Source organism: Asterias amurensis, chromosome 2, assembly GCF_032118995.1.
Source record: "Asterias amurensis chromosome 2, ASM3211899v1".
NCBI lineage: Eukaryota > Metazoa > Echinodermata > Asteroidea > Forcipulatida > Asteriidae > Asterias > Asterias amurensis.
Genome location: NC_092649.1, coordinates 22,548,216 through 22,574,496, shown reverse-complemented (window position 1 = coordinate 22,574,496; position 26,281 = coordinate 22,548,216). Strand labels below are relative to the sequence as shown.

The 26,281-nt window shown below is 38.7% G+C and overlaps 2 long non-coding RNA genes across 3 annotated transcripts in view; one reads left to right on the top strand and one right to left on the bottom strand.

Annotated features, from left to right (window-relative positions):
- The window catches only part of LOC139954144 (uncharacterized), a 193,462-nt gene that overhangs the window by 15,567 nt on the left and 151,614 nt on the right, over positions 1 to 26,281 (bottom strand). The gene's annotated exons all lie outside the window — the stretch shown is intronic.
- Positions 14,655 to 17,533, top strand: LOC139934108 (uncharacterized). Its single transcript, XR_011785695.1, has 3 exons — positions 14,655 to 14,854; positions 15,972 to 16,038; positions 17,453 to 17,533. It is a non-coding gene; the product is annotated as an uncharacterized lncRNA (long non-coding RNA).

Sequence of the window (26,281 nt, the reverse complement as noted above, 5' to 3'; positions counted from 1 at the left end):
ATAACAGCCATCAGAACAGATTTACAACAGTATGAACTGATGCCCCCATAAATGTGCTCTTCCATGTAGTAGGACAGTATTTGACTTTCCACAACAACTTGTTACTGACAGGAGTGTTGCTTTTGTTCTTTTAAGATCAAACCCCTCTGTTTTTCAATAAGAATTTTGTTTTTAAAATGTGGTTTGGTGATAACACAAACTGTGCCATTGTGCTCTCATACCCCCTACTTGTATATCATCTTGAAGCTACCTCTTTTTACATTTACATATATACAAAACACATAGGGTCCCAATAAAATGCTATCTATAGTTTGTAAATGGTTGTTCGTATATTTGTGGAGTAAAAGAAATGTTTTTTAAAAAAGCAGGAAAAAACACAATTTAGGGCCAAGATAAATCTGTGTGGATCATTCTTTAGTAATGTTAAAATTACGCTTTTTGTACATGGACCAATGGTCATTGTGAACCAGTTTGTCTGCAGATAACATCGATTACCAACCATAAGGCAACCATTACTGAAATGCAAGGATTCTAAAAGACAGTGAGAATTTGTGCAATTGTATTTCCTGGATGAGAGAGTAACGCTCAGTGAGAGTACAAAGAACAGTGTAGTCATGTAAACGTGAGGGGCAAAACATTTTGAGTACAGTGTTTTGTTTTGCTGTCACTCTATAAGCATATGATACAATTCATGGAGACAATACAGCAGAACAAGCTAACCAATACTTAAGTATGTATTCTCTGCTTCTGTACTCATGTTCGTCTAAACTGATGCCTTTTCATAATATTGTTCTAATATTTCACTAATGGTTAGTTTTCATGATAATTCAAAGCAGTTTTACCTTAACATCCCTTGTGGCCAGACAACATCTGAGCAGAACTCAAACACTATGAGCTCATTCTATTATGAGTTTTTCAGGTCATGTCTCTCGTAGACCTGCAAAGAAAACACCAACATTTCAAAATGTAAGAAAGTACTCAAACAATATTCCACATTGATAGAAATATTTTTTTGAAGTTCAGATTGGCTATAATACCTACCTCATTATGCGCTACATGTGAAATTAAAGACTGTGAGTAATGAAATGCACTGTAACCTACACTTCTTCTCTACATCCAGAATTTCAAATGGGCACATAATGCATGAGGTTTTGGTGTTGACGTTCCCCTTGCACAAAACATGGAGGTAACTTGCACTGCAGCTGCAAGTAGTCAACAATGGAAAGCAAAATGACTGAAATCAATGCTGCTAAAAAATTTAACCCTTGCAGGCACGAATGCTGAATACATTTAAGCGCTTATAAAGTGTGTCATCGGTTTTTCACTATTTTCTCAGGACCCAGATGACCCATTGAACTCAAACTTACGTATATTTTGGATTACACTGCCAGTATAACTGTTTTGTTAGCAAGAAACTTGGATGGACTCATACGCGGTAAGCAGATAGTAAGTTTAACTTTCTAATTATGCAAAGATTGAAGCCAACAATGCCTCGCTGACTATTGAGGTTGAAAGGTTGGAGCCTGCTAGTCAAAGTGTTTCCGAGTCCAGGCATAAAAACTTTAGTGGGATCTTTGAAACTCTAGAGCAGTGTATTACCAACTCGACTGCCAAGATTGCCTGGTAGCTCAAGATAGTTCTAATCCTAAGTTTAGCAGCAAGGTCTGTGATGCTTCAAGATGATAAATTTGCATCGCCTTAAAATTACAAATTACAAATTTTCGCTGTACACCGTTTACTCAGCACTGTTTACTCAGTAGTTTTTCTACGAGTCCTGTAAAAAAATGTGATTGTTTAATATTGTCGTAACACAGGGGCAAACATCTTGCATCTTGCATCTTGCATTGTTGTACTCTCCCATAAGCATTGCTGCTGTCCTGGAGAGGGTGGGTTGCAATTTCCATTTGCGCTCTGTGCCTGTGCTTTCAAGATAGTGCTTATAAGGTGGTGATAATGTCAATTTGTCCTAAGAGGGATTGGTAGCTCCATCTTTCTTATAGCTGGCAGTGCTTCTCTTTGGAACCCGTTCAGATTGGTTGCAGTGACTGCAGCCACTGGTAGCCTGTTCCAAATCCTAACAGCTCTTGGGAAAGGGCTGTAGAGGTAGCAGTCAACTCTGGCGAATGGTTGCCTGTAGGTGTGGCTATGTTGATTTGTCTGGTTGTGTCGGCTTGATCGTCTGTTCTCTAGGATGATGTTTGGAGGAATTGTTATATTTATTTGGCCATGTAGTATCTTGTAGAGGATTTCGACCTGATGAAGGAGACGTCTGTCATGCAGGGTGTCCCATCCCAGCAATGTCAGCATGTCAGACACACTTGATTCTTGGTGGTAGTCCTTCATGACAAAACGTGCTGCTTGGCGCTGGACGCTCTCCACAATTCTGATGTTGCGGTTTGTGTTCGGGTTCCATGCACTTGTGGCAAATTCAAGTTGTGGTCTTACTAGAGTGTTGTACGCCGTCTCCTTGACTTCCTTGCTACATTTTCCAAGGGTGCGTCTGATCAACCCAAGCGATCTTGAAGCCTTGGCTCTGACTGCTTCTGCCTGAGTGTTCCAGCTTAGGTTGTCAGTGATGGTGACTCCAAGATATTTGCATTTTTTCTCGTGTTGGATTTCCTGACCAGAGATTGTGAAGGTATGATCCAACTTTGTCTTCTTCAGGGTGATGCAGAGGTGGCAGCATTTTGTGATGTTGAAGCTCATGTCCCATTTCTGAGCCCATTCAAAGACTGCCTGGAGATCAGCTTGGAGAGTTGCAAAATCTCTACGGGACTTGATACACCTGTAGATTACACTGTCATCGGCAAAAAGCCTCATTGTTGACATAATACCTTCATTGATGTCATTGATGTAAAGAAGGAAAAGGGCTGGACCAAGTACAGAGCCTTGAGGGACTCCAGATATAACATCTGCAGGTGCAGACAAGGTGCCATTGACTGCAACTTGCTGGGTCCTACCATTCAAGAAACCTTGGATCCATGCTTTGGTTCTGCCTCTGATGCCGTAGTAATCTAACTTGTGCAACAACTTGCGATGAGCTACTCTGTCAAAGGCCTTACTAAAGTCTAGGAACAAGACGTCTGTCTGGTGTTTGTTGTTGATGTTAAGGGCCCAGTCATCAATGGCTTGAATGAGTTGCGTTTCACATGACAATTTCTCACGAAAACCATGTTGGTTGTTGATGATGATGTTATTTGCAGCAAGGTACTTAGCCATGTGGCTCAGGACTATGTGCTCCATGATTTTACAGCATATGCAAGTCAAGGAAACAGGGCGATAATTTGATGGATCACTCTTGCTGCCCTTTTTGTAGATACCCACAACACGGGCCTTACACCAATCAGATGGTAGCTTACCAGTAAGGTAGGACTGCTTGATGATGTGAGTTAAGATGGGTGCAATTTCATCAGCGTAGTCATGGAGCATGCGTGCTGGGATCTCATCGGGGCCACTAGCCTTGTTAGTTTTTAGCCGTTTGAGCTGTTTCATCACTCCATTTAGCCCTACGGTCAGATCTTCTATTGGTGTATATGGGGAGGGACCTTTGTCTGGGAGATCATCAGAGTTGCTCTCATGGGTGAAGACAGAGGCGAACTGATCATTGAGGCCTTTAGCTTTCTCCTTGTCTGTAGAATAGGTCTCATCAGCCACCCTGAGAGTGGGGATTCCAAGTGATTCTCTCTTCTGTGACCTTACAAAAGTCCAGAACTTCTTGCCATTTGTCTTCAGGCTGCTCCCTATGATGTTGTTCATGTAAGTATCGTGTGCGTTTTTCTGCATCCTCTGGACTTATTTTATGGAGCAACCCCCCAAGTGTGGCAGCAGCAGACAGCGCCGTAAATGATAATCAGTGAAAACATCAAAACTTTAGTCCAATCAAATACGATGTAACTTCACACCGGTGTGCAGTGTGATTACACGCACCTCGCACAGTACAGACGCCACTGTAAACCAACCGGTATATATACCGGTGGGTTTACAGCGGCGTCTTTTCGGAGCGAATAATGCGACTGCCTTGAGCAAGGCTACAGTTGAGGTATCATACGCGGTTAGTTGACACTGCAACTTGCGTTGCTCTTTGCATTAGGCATACACAAAATGGACCTGCTCCACTCTTTGTGTGGAGGCATTAATTTGAAATATTATTCTAGAGGGGCGGACATGCATGCATCAATCCACTTCATTATTCTTAATATCATTTATTTGATTAAAAATATATAAATCAAATTTAGAAGCTGGGGTGTTGTACTTTATCAGTCCACATGTTTATTATTTCTGACAACCTATATCCCTGTGAAGCAATGGCTCGTTCCATCATGCAGTGTGTGTGTGCCATGTGTGTCAACGTGCTGTAAAACCAATAATTTAGCAGTTTTTAACAAAAGAAAAACACCAAATTATAAACCTCTATGTCAAAACTACAGTTGTCCACCACCTCATTACAGTGTCTTCCTAGACCTGCATGTATCTTCAAGTTCCTTTAAGTTTAGGAAAATCACTGTTTAACCCTTTGCGTGCTGCGGGCGCAAATTTGCGCCCGCAACGTTTATCCCCTCACTGCTGTAGGCGCATATTTGCGCCCAACACAACGTGCTGTTTGTTTGCACACAATCAAGCTTTCTTTTGACCCCTGACATCCATCCGGGTACTTTTCTATACACTTCGATACACAGAGGACATGTTACGAACGAATACGCGACAGTTTTTCATGAAAAAATCTTGTATTTTCCGAGTTTTTCGGTGACTGTTTTCACCGTCAAACAAAATGGAGTAACAATGGACGCCGCAGGCAGCATTCTGGAAGATTTTCGCGGATTCTAGCTTTGGAAAATAAGAGTCTAAGGATGTTTTGGGAGACGATAGAGATGATAATACTTGAGTGGGGTTATGTCTATTGACATTGGGCCAGATAACGGACACATATCTATGGAAGATGGGGCCGAATCTGATGATAGCGATGGCAGCTTTCCTATGCAAGAAGGAAACAGGGTAGAACTGTCCATGGTGTTGGGGACATTTTTCGCTGTGCTTTGGAAGTGTGTACTTAATAAATTATGTACTCGAATTCAATTCTGTTTGAACTAACTGGTTGTCCGTATTATACTCTTCATTTATCTTAATTTGCATTTTGCAATAAAATAATTCCTTCACACAGAAAAATGCTTTCGAGTACAGATGTGTGTAATTTTAATGATTCCAGCGGGCAGAGAATAGTGTGTGTAATGAATGGTAGCATGCAAAGGGTTAAATGCCGATAAATCCCAGGATGATATTTTGATCGAATGGGGTGAGTGTTTCTTGGCATTGAGAAAGCACCGTCTCGAGCACTCGTAAACTTGCACTGGCACACACTGGGTTTTTAATTCTGCCCTCCCATGCTACTAATTACTATTTATAGCAATCGTGCATTACATTATTGCAAAAAAGTCGCGTTGCATAATTGGGAAGCGACTTAGTAAAGTTGAATAGTGACAGTCAATGTGAAACTATAGGAAAGTAAAAAATGGTTACTCCCCATGAAGAGTAATACTAATACACCTATCAATTGTAAGACGCACCACTTGACCCCGGGGAGGATGCGTCACTGTCCATATGCGAGTCGGATTTGTGAGTCCAAAGACCCACAATGATTAAAGAAAATGACACACTTGTTGCAGATTTGGACGGTCCTCCGAACGATTTTTGACTAACCAACCACAGAAAACAACGCACATTACCGACGCACATAAAGTCTCTATGAACTACGCAGGCGCAGTGAATACAAAGTAATTCAACCTTACAGCTACGAGAGCGAGTTTCGCGGTTTTGCAAGTGCATGCACCATTTGAGGTGTTCGAGGTGGTACCGCTCGATTTTCGAGACGAGCGGGACCCAGCGCACTAGCTAGTAAAACGCACAGAAAACAGAGTGGGGCCCTAATAACCGCAAGTCAAAGCACACCATGCACGTGTGTACACGATGGTGCACAATCTTCAAATTGCTCGATACACAATTTGAACTGCCTGTTCTGCATAGCGCAAGTTATAAATTGTGCACAAAATTGTTGCGCAAATTTGTTGATTGCGCTCGACCGATGAGCGACAGCGGATGCGTGTTTTGCTGCAAAATAAACGATTGCAATCACGATAGCGGCTAATTAGATCGAGCAAAACACAGGTTGTGGCATTGAAAGGTTGGAATGTGTGCAAATACCAACATCATTCGAAGACAGGGAGGGAAAGTTGGCTTCATTATTTGATTCTCCACCAAATAAACAAAAAACATTGAAGGAACATGACGTACCTCGACGCACATCTTAAAGATTTTTTGACTGACGACTTATGGATTTTGATGTACCCACCATCACTTTATTGAGAGTAAAGACGCAGACTTGACGCAACCTCCCCGGGGGTCAAGTTGGGTCAGATCCAAAACTACCTCTTTGTGACGGGACGGAAAATGAAGTACATTTGGTTGCATATATTTTGTCAGGAATGTTAATTTTTTTTAGTTAGGTACTTATAATCACAAGTAAGTTGTGCTCTATTATTGGAAAAATTATTTACCCTCAACATAAAAACGTTGCCATGGTAGCGAACATTTTTAAAAAGTGACGGGACGGAATGAAGAAATAATGAAACTTTTGTACTTTGTGTTCAATACTGATTTTCATCAAATTTAATGAGAAGTCAACAACAATTTTCATGGCAATACAAAGTACAACTATTGGCCTTCTTACTATACATAGACATCACAGCTTGATTCTTTCTTTAAATAAAAAACACTTAATTAAAAAACAAAATGGTCGTGTGACAGGACGGAAAAGTGATGGGACGGAAATTTGTCAATATGTGTAAATGTTTGGTTTAGATCTGTAGATCTTTAACAAATTTGATCTGCATGTTAAACTTTCAAAATACTAGCATTAAAAACCATTGTTTTCTTCTTTAATGGTGTTTTAGTTAATTAATAAATCTTTAGAACATTTTACAAGTACATGTACCTGTAGATGTAGATCCCATAACCAACATGTCAAATCAACTGATAGGCCTACTTAAAGCAATGTACTATGTACCCTGCTTATTAATACATTAGCTATGGCTGCTCATGCATAGAAAAGTCACTTACCACTTACTTTGTATTGTCCCCTTGACCCCACTGGTACAGGAGGTGAAATTTTACACATGACCTTTTTTTTTTGTACCACACAGTATCCATATTTTTCCCGTCTGTCTCTGGCCATTTCCAATAACCCCCAGATTTGGTCATTGCGTGTACATAAGTATCGGTTGATTTGATTGTAAGGACCTCACCGGGGTACATTTGTGAGTCGTACTCTACAATTACCCAGTCTCCCACTTTCCAAGAAAGATCATTATTGTCATCAGCAACCTTGTCACCTGCACTTATCTCATCTCTTACATTTCTTTCATCTGTAACAATTTCACTCTCATCCTCACCAACATCCATGTCTTCCACCTCATCTTGCTCACACTCGTAAATTTGTTCTCAAAAATTCTTCTCCGAATGCCACCTGTCAAGGACTCGAGCTTGGTGGTCTTGGTGATTTGTCTCTTAATGAAGCGCACCTTAAGGGTGCCAGGTACATCAGGTACATTGTCGGCTTAACATACTAACTACAACCTAACCCCCCCCTACCCCCCCCCACCTTTTATAATTTGTCTTTTAAATTATTTCCCTTTTCTAAAATATCCTTCTATAACCTAACCCACCCCAACCCCCCCCTTCCCCCTTTTATAAGTTGTCTTTCAAGTTATTTTTTCTTTTTTTCAAAATTCCTTTTATAACCTAACCCACCCCAACCCCCCCCCCTCCCCCTTTTATAAATTGTCTTTTCAACTATTTCCCTTTTCTAAAATATCCCTCAGAGCCTCAGGTTTCGTGTAGTTTGTCAGGTTTTATGCCGTTAGCCAAATTACGCGATCTAAAATCATTTCCCCTTCATTCCCCCAAACACTTTTCATAATGGCTAAAACTTAGCTTCGTATATTTTTTATTTTTCTTCCTTTCGTGCGGAGTATGTACAATGTCTAGATCCTACATAACTAGTCGTCACACTCATTCTATGCACACTAAGAACAGTGATACTCTTTTTCTCAACGGTTTGTGTCTTTGAGTTTTAGTATACCGTGAGGTATATATAGGGCAGTTAGACTTTAGGTCTTACTTATCAAAACAATGTGTAACATACTAATACATATTGTGTGTAACATTACCATTAACATACACCATGGAGGTTAGGCCTATTTATTGTAGGTCAGTGTGGAGTACACTATTTTGCATAGAGGGGTACACAAGTTTGAGGAGCTTCATTTTTGCAATTGACCATGCACATCTGAAAGTATCTGAGGAACCAGTAATGATGGACGGGAGGGTAAACTCGGTTACAACTGCTCAAGGACCCATAACAGTAAACATTTCATAAAAGAGTCAGAATATACTCCAGAAGGTATGGTGTTATAATATAATTGTTGTCCCATTGCACCATTTTCCGTCCCGTCGCACTAAATTTCCGTCCCGTCATGAAAATTTTAAAGTGTCCTGTATAAACCTGGGGTCCAAAAATATGAAAACACATAAGTTGTTAATCTTCAACACTTCAAAAAATGATACTTTGCAAAGTTTCATTCATATCCATTTACTTTATCATAGTAAAAATTTAAAAAAATTATGTCAAAACGCGACGGGACGGAATGCGGACTTGTTTAAAAAGAACCCTAGGCAATTCACTGAGAATTTGAAAAAACCTTAATGCTTAAATCAGTTCCTAGGAACAAGCCAAACAGACTGATCACAAAAAGTTTGATTTGACTAGCTTTGTTTATATCAGAATCAATTGTGTTAAAATTCCGTCCCGTCGCACTCAGATTGCGCCATTTTTGTCTTTCACGGTGTATATCTTGGAAATAAGACGAGATTCAGCGAAAAAAAAATTGCCCCTAAAAACTCCAATATCTATATGGCTCACACAAAGAAAAAAATAATCAATTCAATGTACAACAAAAAGTTGATTATTTCCAGTTTTGGTTGACAGGTTTTGGATCTGACCCAGTTGTGCGTCTTACAATTGATAGGTGTACAATTTGATACACCCAGGGCCCAGGTCGGAATTCATCAACAAACAATTAGGCCCATGATTATGAACTGAATGATATTAGTCCTATTTTTGTTAAGTTATATCTCAAAAAGAATGATTGGAATAAATGGTTTAGAATGTTCAATTAGGACCGTAATTATTAGATCTCACTTACTCTGAAGTCGATCGTGGCTCGTTTTAGGGACTACTGCTAAAATACCGGTAACATGTACATTGTCCATGTACATACATACATGTATATGTAAACCACAACGTGAGAGGAGACCGTGGGAAGCTTCGCTTGACTACATTGTAATACTAATGTCATAGTCTGGCCCGTCAAAGTGTCATGACCGTAGTTTGGAGGCAGCTTAAAAAGTACACGTATCATGAAAACAGTTCAAGGAAGTGCCAAATGGTTTTACGGAAGTATATTTTGACAGGGATATTAAAAAACCAAAGATATACCGTTTCTCTGTAGAATTTCGAACTGCATCATGCAGACGGTTTTCCTTGCAGCTGACATTTGCGGTTTTACGAAGACGTCTTATTTTTAAATCCCAATTAAGGTTTTCAGCCCAACTGCCGTTACCCAGTGGTGGGAAACTTTAGCCAATCACAAAGAGAGGGCGCTCTCCACTATAATGTCAGAGCCGTAAAAAATGTCAACAACTTAGGAAAAGGAGAAGCATGAGTGACGGCCACTGACAGCAAATACCTTGTGTTTTGCGTGTTTTTGATTTTGTATTTGATTTAGCCAAATTGTATTTTGTTTCTCATAACACAATTATGTCAGCGATATTTTTTGCCCTAAAAATAATTATCAAAACGTGGGATTAAAACCGGCCCTTGTGATGTTTTAATTGTTTTGTGTTTTATTTGTTTTGTCCCTTATGGATGTACATGCTTTTTACGGTGAATTATGATGTTTTTTTTGTGAATTTCAGCCACCCGCCCTCATGTTTAACCAACTAATTTTATCAAAATGCTGAAGTGGGACCATATCTCAAGAACTATACAACAGATTATCAATTTTTGTTCAGTTATAGACTCCTTGGGCATTCACGATTAGTTTGAAACAACTTTGACCCCATGTTGACCTTTACTTCCGGGTCAACCGGAAGTGAGCCCATTATCTAAAAAAGTAAAAAGCTAATGTTCAAACTTCAGTTATAGACTCTAAGGCAATAGATATTAGCTTTGAAAAACTGTGGCCCCAAGTTGACCTCTACTTCTGGGTCAACCGGAAGTGGGACTATATATCAAAATCTACACAACCGATTTTATAGTCTCCTTGGCATTGCAGATTAATCTTTGGTAGCTGTGGGCCCATGTTGACCTTTACTTACGTGTCAACCGGGAAGTAAGACTTTATAACAAGAGCTACACAACTTTTTTGAAACCTTTTTTCAGTTATATATTCCTTGGGCAATGAAGCACATAATCCAAGCAAAACACCACGGAACAGCTTCGTGTTTGTTCACAAACACTTAATGTCTAGTTAATTTTGATTTCCTAAATCTATTCCTCATACCCCTGGCTATATCAGATTAGCGCCCCAGTGTTTGAAGTCTGCTAATTAGCTTAGCCCAATTAATTTAGTCAATGAAGAATTTACGAATTTGTGTACTGTATGCGCTGTATGCGTAAGGTATGGGCAAATAAAAAGGCAAAAGTTCCATCTTAATTGGAAAATATTATTAATTTTTATTTCATTAGTCTGTTCATTATACCTTTGGCTATATCAAATTAGCGCCCCAGTGTTTTAAGTCTGCTATTTAGCTCAGCCCAATTAATCCAATTAGGAAAGAAATTGCGAATTTCGTACTGTATACGCTATTATGCCTAATACATGCGTGGGGTATAGGCAAAAACTAAACAAACGAATTCCATTTAAGATGGAAAATATTAATATCATTTATCTCATAAATGTGTTCCACATACCCATGGCTAAATCACATTAGCACCTCGACATGTTAACTTACCTAATTAGCTCAGCCCAATTAAATTAATCAAGAGAAGCATTCACGAATTTCTTACTATACGTTGTATGATACACTAAACACACGCGTAAGGTATGGGCAAATACAAAGCCAAGAGTTCCATCTTAATTGGAAAATATTACAAATTTTTATTTCATAAATCTATTTCTCATACCCCTGGCTATATCAGACTAGCGCCCCAACTTGTTAAGTTTGCTAATTAGCTCAGGCCAATTAATTAAATTAGGGAAGAATTTGTGAGTTTTTCTACTTTATACACTGTTTATATGCAATGCAAAGAACAAGCGTTTGGGTACGGGCATATGCAAAGCCAAGAGTTCCATCATAAATCTTTTTAATTTTTATTTCATAAATCCATTCCTCATACCCCTGGCTACATCAGATTAGCACCCCGACGTGTTAAGTCTGTTAATTAGCTCAGCCCAATTAGTTTAATAAAGGAAAAATTTACGAGTTTTTGCACTTTATACGCTGTACATTATGCTATACAAAGAACACGCGTAAGGTATGGGCAATTACAAAGCCAAGAGTTCAATCTTAATTGGAAAGTATTATTAATTTTCATTTCATAAATCCATTCCTTATACCCCTGGCTATATCAGATTAGCGCCCCAACTTGTTAAGTCTGCTAATTAGATCAGCCCAATTAATTAAACGAAGGAAGAATTTACGAGTTTTTCTACTTTATACGCTGATGTACATTATGCTATACAAAGAACAAGCGTAAGGTATGGACAACTACAAAGCCAAGAGTTCCATCTTAATTGGAAAATATTATTAGTTTTTATTTCATAAATCCATTCCTCATACCCCTGGCTATATTAGATTAGCGCCCCAACTTGTTAAGTCTGCTAATTAGCTCAGCCCAATTAATTTAGTCAAGGAAGAATTTACGAGTTTTGTACTTTATACGCTGATGTACATTACGCTATACAAAGAACAAGCATTAGTGTTCTTGATATCCAAGTTGAGGCATTTTGGATGGGATTGGCCCCCACGAATTGGTGAGAGGCAAGGAAATTCATGGAGGTACACCGGGTCAGGGATAGCTCGGCATACTTGGGTGGGTGGGGGTGCCGTTTGCGCCTTATCAGCCCTACCCCCCTCCCATATCACCAAATTACGGGAGAGCGCAGCTGGCGCCCCCTAGCCGCGCATTAATGAAATTCAGGAAAGAGTAAAATACACTGTGCAGTAAAAGGTGGTCAAATTTTGGGTCTGCCCCTCCTTTCTTGCTTTAACGATTTTTTTAATTTTCTGGCTTCATCGTTATTGTCTTTTCCATAAATTTGAATAAATCATTGACCAAATTTCAAAGGGAGAACTAGATTATCCGGCTGCATAACTAGTGAGTAATTTAGCCACCGTAATCACTACCGCACCATCCAGACCATGATAAACAGCTACTATTACTCATGGGCGTCAATCCTGGGGGGGGGGGGGGGGGGATGGCACAGGGGGACATGTCCCCTCACCTTTTGGAGGGTGGGGGACACAATATCAAAGGTCCCCCACCTTTTTGACCACCTTTATCATGAAGCCCAAGTTTTGCATTGTGTAAGACGAAACCCTGTGTCCCTATTTGGGCATGTGGGCAAAGGATGACGCAATATCCCCCCTAAAAATTGGCCCTAGATTGCATCACAGAGCGTCTAAAATGCCAAGCCCTTAATTGTGTCCGCACTCCGAGCCGTAAAGGCTTCTCACACGCATGCTCCGTCGTGGACAGATTTGCACCTAACCCCTGAAAGAGTGGAAGGGACGTGTACCCCACCCCACCCCACTCCATTTTTGAACAGTATCAGATATTCCCCGTGTCGTTTGACCACCTTTATCATCAAAATCGTGTCTTGCACTGAGGAACTGTGGAGCACTGGAACACAATATTCACACTGCTCATTATTCTGTTTCGTTTGCCATTTGGCTGCAAAATGGCCTAAAGATTGCACCATAGAGCATCTAAAAAAAAAAATTCCCGGGCCCTTAAGCGGGCCCGGACCCATGCCGTAAAGGCGTCACACTCACGTCCTCACTCTTTGACAGTATTTCCCCCTTAATACTTGGTTCCTAGTTCCGCACTTGAAGATGCTGTCAACCCAAAAGGTTCTACTGCTACTCACATTTTACAGATATTATGTTCCGTTCTGTATGCCTCTTATATTGGCCTAAGATTGCACCACAGAGCATCTAGAATGCAAAATTTCCCGGGTCCGGTTTGGCCCGGACCCATGCCGTAAAAGTTTGCACTCGTGATCTCACTCTTCGACAGATTTCCCCCCTAAAACTTAGTTCATAGATCCCGCTTGAAGATGCTGTCCACCCAAAAGGTTCTACTGCTGTTCACATTTTACAGATGTTCTGTTTCATTCTGACAGATTTGCCCCATAAAACTTAGGTCTGGTGATGATAAGGATGAAACGCCGTATGAGCATTAGAATGCAGAAACAATATGGATATAACGAAGCTATGATTTTTAGGTACAATACCATGAGAGCAAGAATAGTTGCATCATACCTTGAAATAGGCATTCAATTCCAACACCTGAAAGGGGAAAACATCACCCCTCAGATCCACTGGACTGCACCAGAGAGTATCTACGGACTAAAAAGAAATCCCGGGCCCTAAAGCGGCCCCGGACCCCACGCCGTAAATGTGATGTCCCCCCATCTTTCAAGACGGATTGACGCCCCTGCTATTACTAAACAAAACTTGCACCCAAAGTAAATGTACCCTTTTGCAGAAAAGACAACATGTTATGTCATTATCTGATAGACCGTACCTTTGGGCACTTCACTTTTGGATAAAGGAAGCTAAATTGGTCCACTAATTAATACCTAATTAGCCGCTCGAGTACACGCCATTTTCTACACACTACGTTAACCGTATAGCACAGAGCTTTGACGTAAAGTAAATACACCCTTCACGGTACATAAAAAACGGAATTTTATTTCATAATCTGATAGCTCATACCCATAGAGCTATGGCTCCATGCTCATACCTCTAGGCAGACTTTATTATTATTATTGTATTTTTTTGTGGGGGGGGGGGGACTGATTCGGTCCACTAAATAGTATTAAAATTAGCCAGAAGACGATCAGAGCATACTGATCGAAACGTCGAGTTAGAGATAGTCAGTACATGGTACTACCGCAAACTTTTCTATATTGTATCTGATCCACCGCGCAAAGTTTCAAATCCTACTTAATTAAAATTAGCCCTTGAATACACGCCTTCTGTGTCACTTCAGAGGGAGACGTTTCTCGCGATGTTTTATACGTGATGACCATTTCTTCCTTGCTCATTATCCAAGAAAGTTTTTATACTCTGAAATATTTTGAGTAATACCAATCTAGTGCCTTAAACCGGTTTTGTAAACTAAGTAAACCGCTCTATGAAATTGACCCCGCCCCTGGACGTAAGTTACATTCTGCCTCGTTTCAGAGGTCACCAATCATAACACGGAAAGTAAAAGCCCGCGAAGATTCCATTGATTGCTACTACTACGAGATCGCAGTGATTAAAGACCAGCGCTTTCAATATCCCGTTTCTTTGTTATTTTGGGTGTGGGGCTTGCATGCTCCCTTGGCTAATTTGAAAACAAACACTGCATGGTCGAGTGGACTCGTTGCTACGCCATGGTTGGGAGTGCTTGTGTGGATCCCAAGTTAACTGTAAAATGGACGGTACCATATGTTACTGTAAAATGGCTGCAGTTAGTCGAGAGCGATTTGCCTTACTTTCATTAGTGCACTAATGATGTGTGCTGTGCTTTGTGAGTACTCTTTTTTCTTCAATAATAGGTGTATTTCATCTTTTTTCCTCAGGGCTCCGAGACCTATATTACAATACCAAATGAATTTCTGCTAGTGCACCACTTCTATAGCTACGGAACGTCTCCTCGAACCTCAAACATTTTGCTCTTTGTGGTTATGCACCTGGAGTGCTATGAAACTGGATCTCACGCAATAATAAGTCTCTATAAGTTCTTGTCGAGAGCTCAGCAGCGTGGGTCCAGAAAAAAATCCACCCTGCAAAAAAGAAATTGCAAAATACATTTTCACCGTTATTCAAAATCCTCACCTGCCGTTTTTTAATGGCCACCGACAACAACCCCACCGCCGACCCCAACGCCCCCTACCACCACCGCCCGACCCCAACGCCCCTACCCCCACCCCACCCCCAAATAATAAATCGTGTCTTCACTAAGTTTCTAGACTAAGTTTCATATGAGTTATAGTGTTCGCCTCGTGTTTGTTTTCTTTTAGTTCTTTCTTTTCTGTGAAATCCCCTAATCCAAGTTACCAGTAATAGCTTAAAGGCAGTGGACATTAATTACTCAAAATAATTATTAGCATAGAGTCACTCATTATTGCAAAAGCGACAGATTTAAAACTTCCATCAAAATATTGCTGCTTAATTACATGTTGACAATATGAAAAGCTGAAACTCAAAGAGGTTATCACAGGTGAGCTAAAACAATGAATACCTTAAATTGAATGGTCATCACTTCATTATTAATGTATCCACCCCTTTGACAATGATCACTGATTGTTGTTTCTGTGATTGGTTCTATATCTGGCGAGTGACCCAATCCACAAGTGGGGCTCTTGGGGCTGGCCCGAGGTGCACTGACGTCGATGACGAACGTGGGGTAATTGTGTGTGCCCACGTTCGTCCTGGAAAAAAATAAAATACGCAACATCGGGGTCGACCCAGGGAAGCTAAACGAACGCACCCAATAAAGGGATCCCAAGTGCGCCCTCAGTGTTGAATTTGTATAAAGTTAACTTTTGGGATTGCACATTATTATTATGTCACATTCACTCTGTTTCTATCATGTTTATAACAGCTTCGTTTTCTTGAAAGAGCATTTCTCTCTGTTTTTATAGAGACCATTGCTCTGGCCATGCTCCTAAAGCTTAGTCACGTGAAAGGGACAAGCTCATAGAGCCACTCGTGAGTATTGTTTAAACCCTCAGTTTATCCGATGTAATTATTATTGTGATTTCTAGGACCTTAATTGTTTTCAAGCAAGGTATTATTATGGCTTTTTCTTTGAATTGAAAAAAAATAATTATGCCACATATAATCATGCCCTACCTTTGTTTTGTTTATAAGAAGTATGCGCATATTTGAAACTTTGTAGACATTAAAATTTTCACACCATACACCGATCTTCGATGATTTCAACAGCGTCCCATTTCTTTCGAGTTTTTCCTGTTTTCGAGGCAAACGAGAAAGTATGGTTTCCCGGTGAAGCCATAACGTGGACAAAACATCTGCAGAGATTACAAATGTTCTGTGAGACTTTGTTTATGACTTTATAGCCAGCAGTTGTTTTCATTTTTTTCAAAATATTTTGTATGACATTTCTTTGTAAAAATTACGATGGTAACTGGCAAAAAGTTAAATTAATTAAAAATGTGAATAGTTTTTGGCTTCAAATCTTTTTACTTTTATTAAGTCTTTTTCCCCCTTAACATTCATAATAAAGCTAATAAATAACCAGTAATAATTCAATCACCAAGACGATGATTAAATTTTAATATTAATAAAAATAATTATGAATATTATGAGGGTTAAAAAAAATCAGAAAAATTAGAAAATTGTGTAAAGGCAATTGGCTTCTTTATTGGCCTCTGTATTTTTCCCCCAGTATGCTCAGCAGAATGTTCAGTCACATGATTTGATCACCGTGAATTGTGAATTGAAATATTTTGTGGGCAATTTTTTTTTATATTATGGCCCCCAACAATATGACATATTTGTATACCTCGTAGAAATGCCAAAAACACAAAACCTTTTTGCATTTACAACTGCAACTAACCAGAGTGGAGCCTTATGTGTTTCTAAGTTTTGGTCAAGGGAGTGGAGACTCTTTGCTTGGCAAGTCAGACCAAAAACATTGGGAGTGTTTACATCGCGCACAGAGAGGTAAAAGATTTGCCTCGATTTTAGGGAAAACTTGAAAACAGGACTCTAGATGAGTTTACAATAATATAAAGTCTAAAGTTGAAAAAATATATATAGAAGTTTATCAAATGTATATAAAGTTTAAAAAACATTATAGAGTTTACACTTATATAACATACATTAAATATAAAAAGTTTACAAAGCAAAGTTTACAAAACATATAAAGTTTAAACAATATAGTTTACAGAAATATGTTTAAACAATGTTTGATGTCGACTTGAAACAGCACATGTCATTCTGACCGGGACGTTGACTGAACCATCTAACGGAAGTGCTGGAATCGACCTGTTCTTCTACTTCAAAAGGAGGATATTTTTTTAACAAATCCAATCTGTTTAAAGCTCTATTTAATTCAGAACCTTTTTTGTTGTAATTTTTCTTTGGATGTGTTATTCAGGTTGGCTGTTTGATGACTGACCAGGACGTTGACTGAACCATCTAACGTAGTTACTGGAATCGACCTGACGCTGTATCTGGACGCCTCACTCTCTACTTCATAAGGTAGATATTTTTTCTTTTAGATAAAGAAATTTCGGACAATATCAATCTGTAAAAGCTCTATTTAATTCAGCATTTTCCTGTTGTAGTTGTATTTGATGTGTTATTCAGGTAAGCTGTTTAATGGCCGACTCGGACGTTGACTGAACGGCCTAATGAGGTAACAGGGATCGACCTGACGCTGTATCTGGCTGCCTCATTCTCTTCTTTAACTAGTAGATTTTGTTTCTGTTATTTTTACATTCAAGAAAAACATCACTAGTATTTTGACACAATCTCTAAAGGTATGCCATTTTTTTCATTACTCTACTTGCCAAACTTGCACCTCCTCCGTCATGGTTCACAGGGTCATATGTAACAACCACCCACACCATCTATCGCACCGAATATAATCCCAAACTAATCAGAAGAAACCTGGTTTCTTAATGTATTTTTTGATCATATGTATTTGTTTTTTATTTCATGCAATGATGAAATGTGACTGAACCATCCAACGGAGTTGCTGAAATTTACCTGGCGCTGTATCTGGATGCCTCACTCTCTACTTCAAAAGGTGGATATTTTTTCTTTAGACAAAGAAGTTTTTAACAAATTCAATTTTTCTAAAGCTCCGTTTAATTCAGAAACTTCTTTTTTAAAGATTTCTTTTGATGTGCTTTTCAGGTTGGCTGCTTGATGTCTCACCGGGACGTTGACTGAACCATCTATCGCAGTTGCTGGAATCGACCTGTTGCTGTATCTGGACGCGTCACTCTCCACTTCATAAGGTATATATTTTTTTCTTTTAAATAAAGAAGTTTTGGACAATATCAAGCTGTAATAGCTCTATTTAATTCAGCATTTTCCTGTTTTAGTTTAATTTGATGTGTTATTCAGGTTGGCTGTTTAATGACTGACTGGAATGTTGACTGGACCGCCTAATGGGGTTACAGGGATCGACCTGAAGCTGTATCTGGCTGCCTGATTCTCTTCTTCAACTAGTAGATTTTGTTTCTGTTATTTTTACAATGAAGAAAAACATCACTAATATCTTTACACAATCTTTAAAGGTATGCCATTTTATTCATTACTCTACTAGCCAAACTTTCACCTCCATCCGTCATGGTTCACAGGGTCATATGTAACAACCACCCACACCATCTATCGCACCAAATATAATCCCAAACTAATAAGAAGAACCCTGGTTTCTAAATGCATTTTTTGATTGTATGTATTTGTTTTTTGTTTCATGCAATGATGAAATGTGACTGAACCATCCAACGGAGTTGCTGAAATTGGCCTGTCGCTGTATCTGGATGCCTCACTCTCTACTTCAAAAGGTAGATAATTTTTCTTTAGACAAAGAAGTTTTTAACAAATCCAATCTGTTTAAAGCTCTTTAATTTAGATTCTTATTTGTTTTAGTTTTTCTTTTGATATGTTATTCAGGTTGGCTGCTGGATGACTGAACGGGATGTTGACTGAACCATAACCGAGTTGCTGGAATCGACCAGTCGCTGTATTTTGAGGCCCCACTTACTACTTCCAAAGGTATATATTGTTTCTTTACATAAAGAAGTTTTTAACAATTCCAATCTTTATAAAGCTCCTTTTAATTCAGAAATTTCTTTTTTAAAGATTTCTTTTGTTGTGCTCTTCAGGTTGGCTGCTTGGTGTCTCACCGGGACATTGACTGAACCATCTATCGGAGTTGCTGGAATCGACCTGTTGCTGTACCTGGACGCCTCACTCTCCACTTCTTGAGGTAGATATTTTTTCTTTTAGATAAAGAAGTTTTGGACAATATCAGTCTGTAAAAGCTCTATTTAATTCAGCACCTGCCGCTGTATCTGGATGCCTTACTCTCTACTTCAAAAGGTGGATATTTTTTCTTTAGACAAAGAAGTTTTTAACAAATCCAATCTGTTTTAAGCTCCACTTAATTTAGGAGCTTCTTTGTTTTAATTTTTCTTTTGATATGTTATTCAGGTTGGCTGCTTGATGACTGACCGGGGCGTTGACTGAACCATCTAATGGAGTTGCTGGAATCGACCTGTTGCTGTAGCTGGACGCCTCACTCTCCACTTCATAAGGTAGATTTCTTTTCTTTGAGACAAAGAAGTTTTGGACAATATCAATCTGTAAAAGCTCTATTTAATCCAGCATTTTCCTGTTTTAGTTGTATTTGATGTGTTATTCAGGTTGGCTGTTTAATGACTGACTGGAACGTTGACTGAACCGCCTAATGGGGTTACAGGGATCGACCTGACGCTGTATCTGGCTGCCTCATTCTCTTCTTTAACTAGTAGATTTTGTTTCTGTTATTTTTACATTCAAGAAAAACATCACTAGTATTTTGACACAATATCTAAACGTATGCCATTTTGTTCATTACTCTACTTGCCAAACTTGCACCTTCTTCGTCATGGTTCACAGGGTCATATGTAACAACCACCCACACCATCTATCGCACCGAATATAATCCCAAACTAATCAGAAGAAACCTGGTTTCTTAATGTATGTTTTGATTGTATGTATTTGTTTTTTATTTCATGCAATGATGAAATGTGACTGAACCATCCAACGGAGTTGCTTAAATTGACCTGCCGCTGTATCTGGATGCCTTACGCTCTACTTCAAAAGGTGGATATTTTTTCTTTAGACAAAGAAGTTTTTAACAAATCCAATCTGTTTTAAGCTCTATTTAATTGAGGACCTTCTTTGTTTTAATTTTTCTTTTGATATGTTATTCAGGTTGGCTGCTTGATGACTGACCGGGGCATTGACTGAACCATCTAATGGAGTTGCTGGAATCGACCTGTTGCTGTAGCTGGACGCCTCACTCTAAACTTCATAAGGTAGATTTCTTTTCTTTTAGATAAAGAAGTTTTGGACAATATCAGTCTGTAAAGGCTCTATTTAATTCAGCATTTTCCTGTTTTAGTTGTATTTGATGTGTTATTCAGGTTGGCTGTTTAATGACTGACTGGAACGTTGACTGAACCGCCTAATGGGGTTACAGGGATCGACCTGACGCTTTATCTGGCTGCCTCGTTCTCTACTTCAACAAGTAGATTTTGTTTCTGTTAATTTTACATTCAATAAAAACATCAGTAGTATTTTGACACAATCTCTAAAGGTATGCCATTTTATTCATTACTCTACTAGCCAAACTTTCACCTCCATCCGTCATGGTTCACAGGGTCATATGTAACAACCACCCACACCATCTATCGCACCGAATATAATCCCAAACTAATAAAAGGAAACCTGGTTTCTAAATGTATTTTTTGATTGTATGTATTTGTTTTTTGTTTCATGCAATGATGAAATGTGACTGAACCATCCAACGGAGTTGCTGAAATTGACCTGTCGCTGTATCTGGATGCCTCACTTTCTACTTCAAAAGGTGGATATTTTTCTTTAGACAAAGAAGTTTTTTATAAATCCAATCTGTTTAAAGCTCTATTTAATTCAGGACCTTCTTTGTTTTAATTTTTCTTTTGATATGTTATTCAGGTTGGTTACTTGATGACTGACCGGGGCGTCGACTGAACCATCTAATGGAGTGGTTGGAATCGACCTGTCGCTGTATTTTTTCGCCTCACTCATACTTCAAAAGGTAGATAATTTTTTCTTTAGATAAAAAAGTTTTTAACAATTCCAATCTTTATAAAGCTCCGTTTAATTCAGAAACTTCTTTTTTAAAGATTTTTTTTGATGTGCTTTTCAGGTTGGCTGCTTGATGTCTCACCGGGACATTGACTGAACCATCGTTCGGAGTTGCTGGAATCGACCTGTTGTTGTGTCTGGACGCCTCACTCTCCACTTCATAAGGTAGATATCTTTTCTTTGAGATAAAGAAGTTTTGGACAATATCAATCTGTAAAAGCTCTATTTAATCCAGCATTTTCCTGTTTTAGTTGTATTTGATGTGTTATTCAGGTTGGCTGTTTAATGACTGACTGGAACGTTGACTGAACCACCTAATGGGGTTACAGGGATTGACCTGACGCTGTATCTGGCTGCCTCATTCTCTTCTTTAACTAGTAGATTTTGTTTCTGTTATTTTTACATTCAAGAAAAACATCACTAGTATTTTGACACAATCTCTAAAGGTATGCCATTTTTTTCATTACTCTACTTGCCAAACTTGCACCTCCTCCGTCATGGTTCACAGGGTCATATGTAACAACCACCCACACCATCTATCGCACCGAATATAATCCCAAACTAATAAGAAGAAACCTGGTTTCTAAATGCATTTTTTGATTGTATGTATTTGTTTTTGTTTCATGCAATGATGAAATGTGACTGAACCATCCAACGGAGTTGCTGAAATTGGCCTGTCGCTGTATCTGGATGCCTCACTCTCTACTTCAAAAGGTAGATAATTTTTCTTTAGACAAAGAAGTTTTTAACAAATCCAATCTGTTTAAAGCTCTTTAATTTAGATTCTTATTTGTTTTAGTTTTTCTTTTGATATGTTATTCAGGTTGGCTGCTGGATGACTGAACGGGATGTTGACTGAACCATAACCGAGTTGCTGGAATCGACCAGTCGCTGTATTTTGAGGCCCCACTTACTACTTCCAAAGGTACATATTGTTTCTTTACATAAAGAAGTTTTTAACAATTCCAATCTTTATAAAGCTCCTTTTAATTCAGAAATTTCTTTTTTAAAGATTTCTTTTGTTGTGCTCTTCAGGTTGGCTGCTTGGTGTCTCACCGGGACGTTGACTGAACCATCTATCGGAGTTGCTGGAATCGACCTGTTGCTGTACCTGGACGCCTCACTCTCCACTTCTTGAGGTAGATATTTTTTCTTTTAGATAAAGAAGTTTTGGACAATATCAGTCTGTAAAGGCTCTATTTAATTCAGCATTTTCCTGTTTTAGTTGTATTTGATGTGTTATTCAGGTTGGCTGTTTAATGACTGACTGGAACGTTGACTGAACCGCCTAATGGGGTTACAGGGATCGAGCTGACGCTTTATCTGGCTGCCTCGTTCTCTACTTCAACAAGTAGATTTTGTTTCTGTTAATTTTACATTCAATAAAAACATCACTAGTATTTTGACACAATCTCTAAAGGTATGCCATTTTATTCATTACTCTACTAGCCAAACTTTCACCTCCATCCGTCATGGTTCACAGGGTCATATGTAACAACCACCCACACCATCTATCGCACCGAATATAATCCCAAACTAATAAAAGGAAACCTGGTTTCTAAATGTATTTTTTGATTGTATGTATTTGTTTTTTATTTCATGCAATGATGAAATGTGACTGAACCATCCAACGGAGTTGCTGAAATTGACCTGTCGCTGTATCTGGATGCCTCACTTTCTACTTCAAAAGGTGGATATTTTTCTTTAGACAAAGAAGTTTTTTATAAATCCAATCTGTTTAAAGCTCTATTTAATTCAGGACCTTCTTTGTTTTAATTTTTCTTTTGATATGTCATTCAGGTTGGTTACTTGATGACTGACCGGGGCGTCGACTGAACCATCTAATGGAGTGGTTGGAATCGACCTGTCGCTGTATTTTTTCGCCTCACTTATACTTCAAAAGGTAGATAATTTTTTCTTTAGATAAAGAAGTTTTTAACAATTCCAATCTTTATAAAGCTCCGTTTAATTCAGAAACTTCTTTTTTAAAGATTTTTTTTGATGTGCTTTTCAGGTTGGCTGCTTGATGTCTCACCGGGACATTGACTGAACCATCGTTCGGAGTTGCTGGAATCGACCTGTTGTTGTGTCTGGACGCCTCACTCTCCACTTCATAAGGTAGATATCTTTTCTTTGAGATAAAGAAGTTTTGGACAATATCAATCTGTAAAAGCTCTATTTAATCCAGCATTTTCCTGTTTTAGTTGTATTTGATGTGTTATTCAGGTTGGCTGTTTAATGACTGACTGGAACGTTGACTGAACCGCCTAATGGGGTTACAGGGATTGACCTGACGCTGTATCTGGCTGCCTCATTCTCTTCTTTAACTAGTAGATTTTGTTTCTGTTATTTTTACATTCAAGAAAAACATCACTAGTATTTTGACACAATCTCTAAAGGTATGCCATTTTTTTCATTACTCTACTAGCCAAACTTGCACCTCCTCCGTCATGGTTCACAGGGTCATATGTAACAACCACCCACACCATCTATCGCACCGAATATAATCCCAAACTAATAAGAAGAAACCTGGTTTCTAAATGCATTTTTTGATTGTATGTATTTGTTTTTGTTTCATGCAATGATGAAATGTGACTGAACCATCCAACGGAGTTGCTGAAATTGGCCTGCCGCTGTATCTGGATGCCTCACTCTCTACTTCAAAAGGTAGATAATTTTTCTTTAGACAAAGAAGTTTTTAACAAATCCAATCTGTTTAAAGCTCTTTAATTTAGATTCTTATTTGTTTTAGTTTTTCTTTTGATATGTTATTCAGGTTGGCTGCTGGATGACTGAACGGGATGTTGACTGAACCATAACCGAGTTGCTGGAATCGACCAGTCGCTGTATTTTGAGGCCCCACTTACTACTTCCAAAGGTATATATTGTTTCTTTACATAAAGAAGTTTTTAACAATTCCAATCTTTATAAAGCTCCTTTTAATTCAGAAATTTCTTTTTCAAAGATTTCTTTTGTTGTGCTCTTCAGGTTGGCTGCTTGGTGTCTCACCGGGACGTTGACTGAACCATCTATCGGAGTTGCTGGAATCGACCTGTTGCTGTACCTGGACGCCTCACTCTCCACTTCTTGAGGTAGATATTTTTTCTTTTAGATAAAGAAGTTTTGGACAATATCAGTCTGTAAAAGCTCTATTTAATTCAGCACCTGCCGCTGTATCTAGTTGCCTTACTCTCTACTTCAAAAGGTGGATATTTTTTCTTTAGACAAAGAAGTTTTTAACAAATCCAATCTGTTTTAAGCTCTATTTAATTGAGGACCTTCTTTGTTTCAATTTTTCTTTTGATATGTTATTCAGGTTGGCTGCTTGATGACTGACCGGGGCATTGACTGAACCATCTAATGGAGTTGCTGGAATCGACCTGTTGCTGTAGCTGGACGCCTCACTCTCCACTTCATTAGGTAGATTTCTTTTCTTTGAGACAAAGAAGTTTTGGACAATATCAATCTGTAAAAGCTCTATTTAATCCAGCATTTTCCTGTTTTAGTTTAATTTGATGTGTTATTCAGGTTGGCTGTTTAATGACTGACTGGAATGTTGACTGGACCGCCTAATGGGGTTACAGGGATCGACCTGAAGCTGTATCTGGCTGCCTGATTCTCTTCTTCAACTAGTAGATTTTGTTTCTGTTATTTTTACAATGAAGAAAAACATCACTAATATCTTTACACAATCTTTAAAGGTATGCCATTTTATTCATTACTCTACTAGCCAAACTTTCACCTCCATCCGTCATGGTTCACAGGGTCATATGTAGCAACCACCCACACCATCTATCGCACCGAATATAATCCCAAACTAATAAGAAGAAACCTGGTTTCTAAATGCATTTTTTGATTGTATGTATTTGTTTTTTGTTTCATGCAATGATGAAATGTGACTGAACCATCCAACGGAGTTGCTGAAATTGGCCTGTCGCTGTATCTGGATGCCTCACTCTCTACTTCAAAAGGTAGATAATTTTTCTTTAGACAAAGAAGTTTTTAACAAATCCAATCTGTTTAAAGCTCTATTTAATTTAGATTCTTATTTGTTTTAGTTTTTCTTTTGATATGTTATTCAGGTTGGCTGCTGGATGACTGAACGGGATGTTGACTGAACCATAACCGAGTTGCTGGAATCGACCAGTCGCTGTATTTTGAGGCCCCACTTACTACTTCCAAAGGTATATATTGTTTCTTTACATAAAGAAGTTTTTAACAATTCCAATCTTTATAAAGCTCCTTTTAATTCAGAAATTTCTTTTTTAAAGATTTCTTTTGTTGTGCTCTTCAGGTTGGCTGCTTGGTGTCTCACCGGGACGTTGACTGAACCATCTATCGGAGTTGCTGGAATCGACCTGTTGCTGTACCTGGACGCCTCACTCTCCACTTCTTGAGGTAGATATTTTTTCTTTTAGATAAAGAAGTTTTGGACAATATCAGTCTGTAAAGGCTCTATTTAATTCAGCATTTTCCTGTTTTAGTTGTATTTGATGTGTTATTCAGGTTGGCTGTTTAATGACTGACTGGAACGTTGACTGAACCGCCTAATGGGGTTACAGGGATCGAGCTGACGCTTTATCTGGCTGCCTCGTTCTCTACTTCAACAAGTAGATTTTGTTTCTGTTAATTTTACATTCAATAAAAACATCACTAGTATTTTGACACAATCTCTAAAGGTATGCCATTTTATTCATTACTCTACTAGCCAAACTTTCACCTCCATCCGTCATGGTTCACAGGGTCATATGTAACAACCACCCACACCATCTATCGCACCGAATATAATCCCAAACTAATAAAAGGAAACCTGGTTTCTAAATGTATTTTTTGATTGTATGTATTTGTTTTTTATTTCATGCAATGATGAAATGTGACTGAACCATCCAACGGAGTTGCTGAAATTGACCTGTCGCTGTATTTGGATGCCTCACTTTCTACTTCAAAAGGTGGATATTTTTCTTTAGACAAAGAAGTTTTTTATAAATCCAATCTGTTTAAAGCTCTATTTAATTCAGGACCTTCTTTGTTTTAATTTTTCTTTTGATATGTTATTCAGGTTGGTTACTTGATGACT